Source organism: Mytilus californianus, unplaced genomic scaffold (genome assembly GCF_021869535.1).
Source record: "Mytilus californianus isolate M0D057914Y unplaced genomic scaffold, xbMytCali1.0.p SCAF_4, whole genome shotgun sequence".
NCBI classification, from domain to species: Eukaryota; Metazoa; Mollusca; class Bivalvia; order Mytilida; family Mytilidae; genus Mytilus; species Mytilus californianus.
Window position 1 is genome coordinate 106,161,826 of NW_026262690.1, and position 12,873 is coordinate 106,174,698.

Here is a 12,873-nt window from a genome sequence, read left to right on the forward strand (position 1 = left end):
GTAATATTATTCTATTGAACTATTATAAAATTCATTGGAAGTAAAGTTGGCCATCTTATTCCATCTGATTTATAAACCAGTTAATTGCTGTTCTCAAAGCAAACCAAAGAAATTCTTCTAGAATTGAAGCAAACAATTTGCCACATAATCTGCAACTGGCCTTCTTGGAATCTTGTATGTAATCTGTAATTACCTGATTTTACTGGAAACATTATTTTCATTTTTATTTTCTGCTTATTATACTGTTTAATGAAAATAATATTTTATAAATTTCGTGGGTCAGAAGCGCTTTACTAGATTTGCTTTCATTAGGAATGCTTAGACTAAACATTTGAAAGCTAGGGATGTATAAATACGTAAAAGCATTGGGAGCTGTATGACAAAAAAAAATGTATTAATCATTTTCTACATAAGGAAATGCCTGTACCATGTCAGGAATATGACAGTTGTTTTCCATTCGTTTGATGTTTTTGAGCCTTTGATTTTTCCATTTGTGAAGGGACTTTTCGTTTTGAATTTTCCTTGGAATTTGGTATTTTTGTTATTTTACTTTTTATTTAAACTCTTTAATGGACTCTTTGTTTAATAAGGTATTCTCAAATAAATATATCAAACGAAGGGTTCACCTTTAAAAACACCACTCTATTTTGGTCAGGAAATATAATAGGAAAAAGAGGTGTAGGAGGCCAGATTAACTATTTTTAAGACTAAGCATAAAACCAAATTCAGCAAAAAAGTATAAGGTCAACATCATGAATAGACTGATGGATAATGATTAATTGATTGATTGATTGTTGGTTGCTTAACGTCCAGTGGATTTATTGAGGTATTGTTGTCAAATCCCATGGTCGTAAACTTTTCGGTAGTAAAAGTGACTTACACGACTTCAAAGTTCCGTTGAGCATTTCCTAATGCACAGTTCATAACCTTGTTGTATCAAATTTTATGTAGATGTACAACTGATGATAGTAGAGTGTAAGAAGGTGCATAATTGCGAGACCAAATACTTTTAGCTTGCCTACTTTGATACAGTATTGTCTTGTCATGTTTCATATACCTGTCTCGCCCTTTCATCTTCCAAAACAAAGTTGAGTTAGACTAATGTAGAATCCCGATTGTCCCAATTCGCGCCCGTCCGAGCATACGAGGCTAAAACAAGCAGTAATTTTGGTGCAGACAGATGTATCTTTGACTGACTATGCGCCACAAGATGAAGTTTACACGTTTCATATGTCACAGTTCAATTGTGCGTTTTAAACCTATAGTATTTTTTAAAGAATTGAATGCTTCTTTTTATAATTTTATTGGGCTGTTAAAGCTTTGACCGAAGCACATTTTGTATATTAAAAATGTGCGCACGATCAACGCTTTCACAACTCTATAAAATTACAAAAGAAGCATTCAATTCTTATAATTACATTTATATCCAACAACCATAACATTAAGAGTAATATCAAACTTTTAGTTTGTTTTTTTCAGTGCATTATTTTAACATTGTCACGGATAATATGTGCATTCATAGCTGTTGTATTTTATACGGAAATAAAATATGACATTAGATTGCTTTGCGATCGTTGTCAGCCAATCAAAATTACGGATTCTAATGAAACATACATGTAATGTAATAATATAATGGTAAACGTATGAGTTCTGTTCTCACAGGGATTGATATAGTTATTACTATATAATTACATTACATGTATGTTTCAGGAGAAATCGTTAGTTTGATTGGCTAACAACAATCGCGCGTCATTCAGAAAAATAACCTTCACATCAAAATGAAATGTTACATTCGTTATGACACGTGCTTCCACAAAAAAGTGCACAGGTAAATAAAAGAAAAACTTGGTAAATGTAATTAGAGTAAAATAAATGCTTCTTTTAGTAATTTCATTGGGGTGTAAAATTGTTGATCGTGCACACATTTTTGGCAGTTAAGCTGCCCTATGCTAGCACTCCAGATTTGCTTTTTTCCTCAGGAATAAGGAAATAGGGGCCATTGGCTTTATCTAGAGTGCTGGTAGGTTATTTATAACTAATTGAACATTTTTTATGTTTTTTTTTAATTCAAATAATCCCCCCCCCCCCCCCCCCCCCTCCCCCTGGATCCGTTCGCACCCTGTTTATATTTAAATACTGGTTGAATTATTAGATGTTTTTTAGATGTATATATAAAAATATTTATATTTTCATGAATAAAAATTCATGATTTTTTTAAATGAAATATTTATTCATGATTAGATGATTAATTATTAATTCAAGATTACTGTTAATTGGTATTTACAAAGCTAATTTGGTATTATTGTTATGTGTTTAGTGTAAAGTAAAGTACAAGTAGTTAGCTTGGTGGACGTAATAACAATGAAGACTTTAAATGAAAACTAAAGGCTCTAAAGAGCCTGTGTCGCTCACCTTGGTCTATGTGCATATTAAACTAAGGACACAGATGGATTCATGACAAAATTGTGTTTTGGTGATGGTGATGTGTTTGTAGATCTTACTTTACTGAACATTCTTGCTGCTTACAATTATCTCTATCTATAATGAACTTGGCCCAGTAGTTACAGTGGAAAATATTTTGTAAAAATTTACAAAAATTTACAAAATTTATGAAAATTGTAAAAAAATTGACTATAAAGGGCAATAACTCCTTAAGGGGTCAGTTGATAATTTTGGTCATGTTGACTTATTTGTAGATCTTACTTTGCTGTACATTATTGCTGTTTACAGTTTATCTCTATCTATAATAATATTCAAGATAATAACCAAAAGCTGCAAAATTTTCTTAAAATTACCAATTCAGGGGCAGCCACCCAACAACGTGTTGCCTGATTGGTCTGAAAATTTCAGGGCAGATAGATCTTGGCCTAATGAACAATTTTATCCCTGTCAGATTTGCTCTAAAGGCTTTGGTTTCAGAGATATAAGCCAAAAACTACCTTTTTCCCTATGTACTATTTTTTAGCCATGTCGGCCATCTTGTTTCGTGGGCGGGGTCATCGGACACATTTTTTAAACTAGATACCCTAATGATGATTGTGGACAAGTTTGGTTAAATTTGTATTAGTAGTTTCAGAGGAGAAGATTTTTGTAAAAGATTACAAAAATTTACGAAAAATGGTTAAAAATTGACTATAAAGGGCAATAACTCCTTAAGGGGTCAACTGACCATTTTGGTCATGTTGACTTATTTGTAGATCTTACTTTGCTGAACATTATTGCTGTTTACAGTTTATCTCTATCTATAATAATATTCAAGATAATAACCAAAAACGGCAAAATTTCCTTAAAGTTACCAATTCAGGGGCAGCAACCCAACAACAGGTTGTCAGATTCATCTGAAAATTTCAGGGCAGATAGATCTTGACCTGATAAACAATTTTACCCCCAAGTCAGATTTGCACTAAATGCTTTGCTTTCAGAGATATAAGCCAAAATCTACATTTTACCCCTATGTTCTATTTTTAGCCATGGCGGCCATCTTGGTTGGTTGGCCGGGTCACCGGACACATTTTTTAAACTAGATACCCCAATGATGATTGTGGCCAAGTTTGGTTTAATTTGGCCAAGTAGTTTCAGAGGAGAAGATTTTTGTAAAAGTTAACGACGACGGACGATGACGACGGACGACGGACGCCAAGTGATGAGAAAATCTCACTTGGCCCTTTGGGCCAGGTGTGCTAAAAATGAAAGATAATTATTTTCAACAGCTTGTGACGAATTTGATGGCTGTTGTTTACAAGTCTTGGAGACGAATGGCTTAGTCTATGATAGAACTTTTATCGGACCTTAAAGATCGAAATTGTTTACCGGACAAAGGGTCTGACAGCTATGTCCCCCGGACTACGTCCTTTTTTGTCAATCGTGTCCGACGATTTTCAACAACTTTGCTTTCGTCACGTGACCGATGTCTTGACCCTGCAAGTTTGCCGTCCACCTATAAATAGATTTGACAGGGCCAGCTATTTGATAAAACTACATGTATGAAGGAAAGAATATTGAAGTTCTCGCGTTAAGTGATTAATGAATGGGTTCCATATATTACAAGGACCTTATTTCTGAGGCAGCAATAACGCACATAGTGTTATTGATCCTTGAAACTTTTCGTATTCAAGTTAAAATTACCGCCAAACACTATTTATGCGCCTATTGCCATTTGACAAATATAAACGTGTAAGACTTTCCAGTGAGCACTATTTTCTATGTGCAACGTCATTTATTTTGGGTTGTACGACGATCACTTAAGGTAATTCCCAACATATTATTTGTTTTCCAGAATTAACAAAAAAAACATAAAAAATGTCCAATTAGTTATAAATAACCTACCAGCACTCTAGATAAAGCCAATGGCCCCTATTTCCTTATTCCTGAGGAAAAAAAGCAAATCTGGAGTGCTAGCATAGGGCAGCTTAACTGCCAAAAAATATGTGCACGATCAACACTTTTACACCCCAATGAAATTACTAAAAGAAGCATTTATTTTACTCTAATTACATTTTTATGCTAAGACCATGAAAAAAAGTTTTACCAAGTTTTTCTTTTATTTACCTGTGCACTTTTTTGTGGAAGCACGTGTCATAACGAATGTAACATTTCATTTTGATGTGAAGGTTATTTTTCTGAATGACGCGCGATTGTTGTTAGCCAATCAAACTAACGATTTCTCCTGAAACATACATGTAATGTAATTATATAGTAATAACTATATCAATCCCTGTGAGAACAGAACTCATACGTTTACCATAATATTATTACATTACATGTATGTTTCATTAGAATCCGTAATTTTGATTGGCTGACAACGATCGCAAAGCAATCTAATGTCATATTTTATTTCCGTATAAAATACAACAGCTATGAATGCACATATTATCCGTGACAATGTTAAAATAATGCACTGGAAAAAAAAACAAACTAAAAGTTTGATATTACTCTTAATGTTATGGTTGTTGGATATAAATGTAATTATAAGAATTGAATGCTTCTTTTGTAATTTTATAGAGTTGTAAAAGCTATGATCGTGCGCACATTTCTAATATACAAAATGTGCTTCGGTCAAAGCTTTTACAGCCCAATAAAATTAAAAAAAGGAGCATTCAATTTTTAAAAAAAAACACTGAAGGTTTAAAACACACAAGTGAACTGTGACATATGAAACGTGTAAACTTCATCTTATGGCGCATAGTCAGTCAAAGATACATCTGTCTGCACCAAAATTACTGCTTGTTTTAGCCTCGTATGCTCGGACGGGCGCGAATTGGGACAATCGGGATTCTACATTAGTCCAACTCAACTTTGTTTTGGAAAATGAAAGGGCGAGACAGGTATATGAAACATGACAAGACAATACTGTATCAAAGTAGGCAAGCTAAAAGTATTTTGTCTCGCAATTATACACTTCTTACACTCTACTATCATCAGTTGTACATCTACATAAAATTTGATACAACAAGGTTATGAACTGTGCATTAGGAAATGCTCAACGGAACATTGAAGTCGTGTAAGTCACTTTTACTACCGAAAAGTTTACGACCATGGGATTTGACAACAATACCTCAATAAATCCACTGGACGTTAAGCAACCAACAATCAATCAATCAATTAATCATTATCCATCAGTCTATTCATGATGTTGACCTTAGACTTTTTTGATGAATCGATATCTATCCGGACAAAAATAGAGTGGTGTTTGTAAAGGCGAGCACTTCGTTTGATATATTTGTTTGAGAATATCTTATTAAACAAAGAGTCCATTAAAGAGTTTAAATAAAAAGTAAAATAACAAAAATACCAAACTCCAAGGAAAATTCAAAACGGAAAGTCCCTTAACAAATGGCAAAATAAAAGGCTCAAACACATCAAACTTATGTAAGACAACTATCATATTCCTGACATGGTACAGGCATTTCCTTATGTAGAAAATGAGTAATACAAACTTTTGGTCATATAGCTCCCAATTAAATTTATAAAATATTATTTTCATTTAAGAGTATAATACGCAGAAAATAAAAAAAACAATGTTTTCAGAAAAATTAGGTAATAAAGATTACAAACAAGATTCCCTGAAGGACAGTTGCAGAATATGTGGCAAACTGTTTGCTTCAATTCTAGAAGAAATTCTTTGGTTTGCTATGAGAACACCAATTAACTGGTTTATAAATCAGATATAATAAGATGGCCAACTTTACTTATAATGTCTTTTATAATAGTTCAATAGAATACAGTTGTAATATTACTATTGTGTAGAAGTTGTAACACATAGATGTTGAAATGGCAACGTCCATTTTCAGCAAAGAGACAACCCCCTTTTCCCAAAACAGCACTTTTGGAACAAACGAAACCACAGAAAAATATTCTGACAATTTCAACAGGGATTTGTTTTATTTATTTTTCAGGTAAACATATTTCTAAGCTCTCCAAATAGGAAGAAGTTTGACCCATTAAATTTGCTGCAGAAAACGCCAAAACCCATTGTTTTCCCTAAATGAGGATCTGGATGGGGTTTACAGAATATAGATAATGGGTCAATACTGCAGAAAAATGGGCCAGAATAGAGACAAATAGGCAAAAAAAAGAATATAATAGGGCGCTAAAATACAAACAATAGAGAATAATGGGCAAAAAATATAAAAAATACAGAAAAACTACCTAAACAATTCAAGAAATACAGAAATGAAGGACCCTCCTCCAGACCCTCCAAAATAGAGGTGCTCCATAGACAGCGTAAGAAATTAAAAAAACACCCAACATTTGTGTAGAAATAGAACAGCATTACAATGACTTTCCCTAATCCAAATACTTTTTCTGTCCACGAGCTATTTACTTAAATATATTTTTGGGGGGTTCTTTTAAACATTTTAATAGATATCCTTCAAGAAGATGTCATTTCCATATAAAATTATTCCATGAGGCAAAACTCTTGTTTAAATAACTGATCACCACTGATTTTCGAACTTTTCTGAGACATAGCTGATAAATATGGTGGCCGGTTAAGGCCATTTCGCGTTTTCGCCCTTCATATTGAATAGGGCGAAATCGCGAAGTCGAAAACGCGAAAACGCGAAATATTTTTTCTTTCCGATTTCGCGTTTTCGCGTTTTCGTGTTTTCGAGTTTTCGCCTTTTCGCCTTTTCGCCTTTTTGCGTTTTCGCGTTAGGAATGCTGATATATATTATCGAGTACATGTATTGTTAACTGTTTATTTCAGACTTTTTTGTAATTTGAATATACGTTTTAGTATGTCATAAATCAAATATGAGAATTTGAGGCCAAAAAAGCAAAAAGGCGAAAACGCGAGGTCGAAAACGCGAAATCAGAAAGAAAAAATATTTCGCGTTTTCGCGTTTTCGGCTTCGAGTTTTCGACTTCGCGTTTTCGACTTCGCGATTTCGCGTTTTCGCATTTTCGCCCTACATAATATGAAGGGCGAAAACGCGAAAACGCGAAATGGCCTTAACCGGCCACCATAGATAAAAGCCTTTGATATGAATTTCATACAAATCCTACAAGGAATGTAGGATTGAGAGTGCTTACAATGCATTCAGTTATATAATGTATATTTCCAAGGGGCATAACTACTGGAATAAGTTGATCTGCACTGATTTTCAAAGTTTTCCTGAGATATTACAGATATAAATTTCATACAAATCAGATGCCTTAGATAGATATAGGAAGATGTGGTATGAGTGCCAATGAGACAACTCTCCATCCAAGTAACAATTTATAAAAGTAAACCATTATAGGTCAAGGTACGGCCTTCAACACGGTGCATTGGCCCACACCGAACAGCAAGCTATAAAGGGCCCCAAAAATTACTAGTGTAAAACCATTCAAACGGGAAAACCAACGGTCTAATCTATATAAAAACGAGAAACGAGAAACACGTATGAACTACATAAACAGACGACAACTACTGTACATCAGATTCCTGACTTAGGACAGGTGCAAATATTTGCAGCGGGATTAAACGTTTTAATGGTACCAAACCTTCTCCCTTTTCTGAAACAATAGTATAACATCACAACATAGACAGACACACTATAAAATATCAATTGGAAGGCTTAACTCAATCAAAAAACGTAAATTAACACACAATGAACGAATAAATTTTATCTGTGATACCTGAATGCAAATACATAGTTAATAATAATTATAAGGGATAATTAATTAAGGTCAAAAGTAAATAAACAGGTTTAAACAAAGTTAAAGTATGATACCACTGTGAAATGTTAAACAATATTTACAAAATCATCACTTTTGAAAAAACCTGTGTCATATTATACACAGGTAAATGAAAATAATTTTGTTGTTAAGTATACTTCTTCTTCTGTGTGTATAAAATCTTCCGTTTAGGAATACCAAGAAATTTCTTTATTGTCAATAAAACTAATTTCACACTTGGTACATATGGGGTGAATATCAACAATAAAACTATACAATAAGTGCTAGATAAAACTACCTGTACAGTATTTAAGGAGAAATGAAATAATTTTGATGCCTTGTTTTTAAATAGTCCTGCATTGCATTGCGGCATGGGACAATAAAAGATTCTTATACAAACTTTAACTATTTTGACACCAGGAAGTAAATATTTCACTACTTTATTTCTGGAGAATGCATGAAGCACCTACAATCTGAGAAAATAACCTCACATGTTAATGTCTCTTGTTAACATATAATCTGGTATAAAAAGGAAAATAACTTGTTTTTCTTACAAGTTATCCTGTATCCTGCATGTTTGAATTTAAGTAAAAGATCGAAACTGTGTATGTGTTTGAAATTCATGTATTGCAATCATTTTAAATAACTCAAATTACTTTGATTTTTTTTAGTTTGAAACATGGTAGGTCAATGATATAGGAAAGATTATTCCAATCTCTTTCCCCCCTAAAAAAAGAGGGAAAGAAGTAATGTGGGTAAACAACAAGAGTGCACACGCTGAAATGTCTTGCCTGCTTTACTGACCATTGATTTTATGTTGAAAGTCTTAAATTTAAGATAAAGTTTTGTTAAAAGCATTACAGAAATTCAACATTTAAAAAAAAAAATCTATGACAATGAGGTCAAGGTCAGATAAATTGTGTCAGACAGACATGTACACCTTACAATTCTTTTTTTCACCAAATATAGTTGACCTATTGTGTATGCTAATTGAATAAAATGCTTCGCTGGGCGAAGCTTGATACGACCGCAGATGTCGAACCCTGAACAGTTGGGGCAAGTATGGACACAACATTCAAGCTTGATACAGCACTAAATTTGGATTGTGATTAAATATTTGACACAGCATAGGTTACTGACACAGAATGAATGTAGTCTAGAACTTAATTTTTTTTAATTTACCTATTCAAACCATATCATTATTATTTGCTTTTATATATAAATCAGAAGTAACCAATTTTAAAATGGAAAATTTTAAAGAAAAAAAAAGAAAAAAAAGGACACCCCCCCACCCCCCCCCCCCCCAATTTTTTGAACCCCTTATAATTCATCATCCCCAAACTCAATCCCAGCCTTCCCTTAGTGGTATGGTACCTTGCAGTACAATTTCAGAGAGATCCATACACTTGAACACAAGTTATTGTCTGGAAACTAGAAAAATGCTTTTTTTTGGCCCCTTTTTGGCCCCAAATTCCTAAACGTTTTGGGCAATTACCCCCAAACTCAAACCCAGCTTTCCCTTTGTGATATGGAACCTTGTAGTACAATTTCATAAAGATTCATACACTTTCACACAAGTTATTGTCCGGAAACTAGAAAAATGCTTGTTTTTTGCCTCTTTTTGGCCCCTAATTCCTAAAATTTTGAGGAAATTACCCCAAAATCAATCCCAGCCTTCCCTTTGTGGTATGGTACCTTGCAGTACAATTTCAGAGAGATCCATACACTTGAACAAAAGTTATTGTCTGGAAACTAGAAAAATGCTTGTTTTTTGCCCCTTTTTGGCCCCAAATTCCTAAACGTTTAGGGCAATTACCCCAAAACTCAAACCCAGCTTTCCCTTTGTAATATGGAACCTTGTAGTACAATTTCATAAAGATCCATACACTTACACACAAGTTATTGTCCGGAAACTAGAAAAATGCTTGTTTTTTGCCTCTTTTTGGCCCCTAATTCCTAAAATTTTAAGGAAATTACACCCAAAATCAATCCCAGCCTTCCACTTGAACACAAGTTATTGTCTGGAAACTAGAAAAATGCTTATTTTTGGCCCCTTTTTGGCCCCTTATTCCTAAACGTTTTGGGCAATTACCCCCAAACTCAATTCCAGCTTTTCCTTTGTGATATGGAACCTTGTAGTACAATTTCAGAAAGATCCATACACTTACACACAAGTTATTATCAGGAAACTAGAAAAAATGCTTGTTTTTTGCCCCTTTTTTGGCCCCTAATTCCTAAAATTTTGAGGCAATTACCCCCAAAATCAATCCTAGCATTCCTTTTGTGATATGTAACCTTGTGGTACAATGTCAGAGAGATCCATACACTAACACACAAGTTATGTCTGGAAGTTACAAAAATGCTCATTTTTGGCCCCTTTTTGGCCCCTAATTCCTTAACTGTTGGTACCATAACCCCTAAAATCAATCCCAACCTTCCTTTTGTGGTATTGAACCTTATGGTAAAATTTCATAGAGATCAATTCACGTAAACTAAAGTTAGAGTGCGAAAACAAATGTGTCTTCGGACGACGACGACGACGCCAACGTCATACCAATATACGACCGCAAATTTTTTTGCGGACATATAAAAACAGACCAAAACACAAAAACTTAAAATTGACCAATGAACCATGAAAATGAGGTCAAGGTCAGATTATACCTGCCAGATAGACATGTGCGCCTTACAATTATTCCATACACCAAATATAGTTGACCAATTGCTTATAGTACTAAATAAAGACAAAAACACAAAAACTTAAGATTGACCAATGAACCATGAAAATGAGGTCAAGGTCATATGATATCTGCCAGACAGACTTGTACACCTTACAATCATTATATACACCAAATACAGTTGACGTATGAAAAACAGACCAAAACACAAAAAAATATCATTGACCTTTGGACCATGAAAATGAGGTAAAGGTCGGATGAAACCTGTCAGACTGACATGTACTCGTTACATTTGTTCTATACACCCAATATAGTTGACCTACTGCTTATAGTATTTGAGAAACGGACCTAATCACGTAACTTTAACCTTGATCACTGATCCATGAATTGAAGTCGAGGTCGGGTGAACTCTGTCTGATGGACATGTAGATGTTGCAAGGAACCCATATACCAAATATAGTTATACTATTACTCATAATAAGTGAGAAATTCACATGACAAAAAAACTCAAATGTTTTTCAAGCAGTCGCCGAACCATGAAAATGAGGTCAAGGACAAAGGACATGATTGATGGAAACTTCGTAACATAAGGTATCTGTATACAATGTGTAATACCACCATTGTTTTTTTCCCTATTAGTCTTTGTTAAATTTGCACTTTTCAAAAAATTGTGTAGAATTTATCTTTGTTTCAAATAAAGAAATACTTGGCATGCGTAAAGTTTTATCCTGTCCAGTACTACAGAAAAAATTTCATATAACATTTCATTGCATATAAGAAAAATAAAATCACTGGAAGCTAACCAATCAAATTTTCACCCCCTTTTTTTCCCTGTGTACAAGCTTTAGTAACCATGTAACCTCAAGTTTCTAAAATATTCTATAGAAACACCAAATAAAAAATGAATGGTGCTTTGAAACACCCAAGATATATGTTTATGACTCAGAAATTTTTACTGCAATGAAATGTTGGATTAATTTCCAACAACTGTCAAATTCAAGGAAATATTCTTTTTCAACCCTTTTTCGTATGCAACGGGATGTGACGTACAATGATTTGGTGGTATTTCACCTACAAGATATGAAGCATCCTGGTCTTCTATCTTCTGAAACATAAAGCTATATACAAATAGTTTACGCCGCCACGGATAGTAATACCTATGTCTCGCAGGAGTGAAAGTCGCAGGAGAGACAATAAACTGCTTCGCTGAGCGCAGCCTGGATACGCCCACAGAGGTCCAACCCTGAACAGTTGTGGCAAAAATGGACACAATATTCAAGCTTGATACAGGTCTGAATTAGGATTGTAACTAAATATTTGACATATAATAGGTTTCTGAATAAATGTAGTCAAAGAACTTGAAATTGGTTATATGAATTGAATTTATATTCAATTTAAGATTTCTTGCTGTTGCGCAATACTTAGTAAATCTGTTGTCAGACTATAAACAAATAAAGTAATTTCTTCTCAATGTCATATTTGAAATTTATGAAAATCAATAGGGAGATTACATCAATAGCTATAAATAATTCACCAAAGTTTCATGAGAACTGCTGAAAGCATTTTTGAGTTATTGTCCAAAAACTGGAAAATCCCCCCTTTTTTAATGAATAAAACCCAATAACTCAGAAATGTTAAATCTAAAATTTATAAAATTCTAAAGGGAGCTTACATCAACAGATATAAACAATTCACCAAAGTTTAATAAGAACTGCTGAAAGCATTTTTTAGTTATTGTCTGAAAACTGGAAAATCACCCTATTTTATGAATAAAACCCTGTAACTCGGAAACGAAAAATCTAAAATTTATAAAGATCGAAAGGGAACTCATGTCAATAGATATAAACAATTCATCAAAATTTCTTGCAAGTTGGTGAAAGCATTCTTGAGTTATTGTCGGAAAACTGGAAAATCCCCCCTTTTTTAATGAATAAAACCCCTAAACTCGGAAACGGTAAATCTGAAATTTATAAAAAAACAAAAGGGAGCTCACGTCAACAGATGTAAACAATTTACCAACGTTTCATGAATATTGGTT

The 12,873-nt window shown here is 33.7% G+C and overlaps 1 protein-coding gene across 30 annotated transcripts in view; it reads right to left on the bottom strand.

Moving 5' to 3' along the window:
- LOC127739004 (kinesin light chain-like) overlaps positions 1-12,873 on the bottom strand; it is a 247,710-nt gene that overhangs the window by 71,128 nt on the left and 163,709 nt on the right. The window lies entirely within an intron of this gene.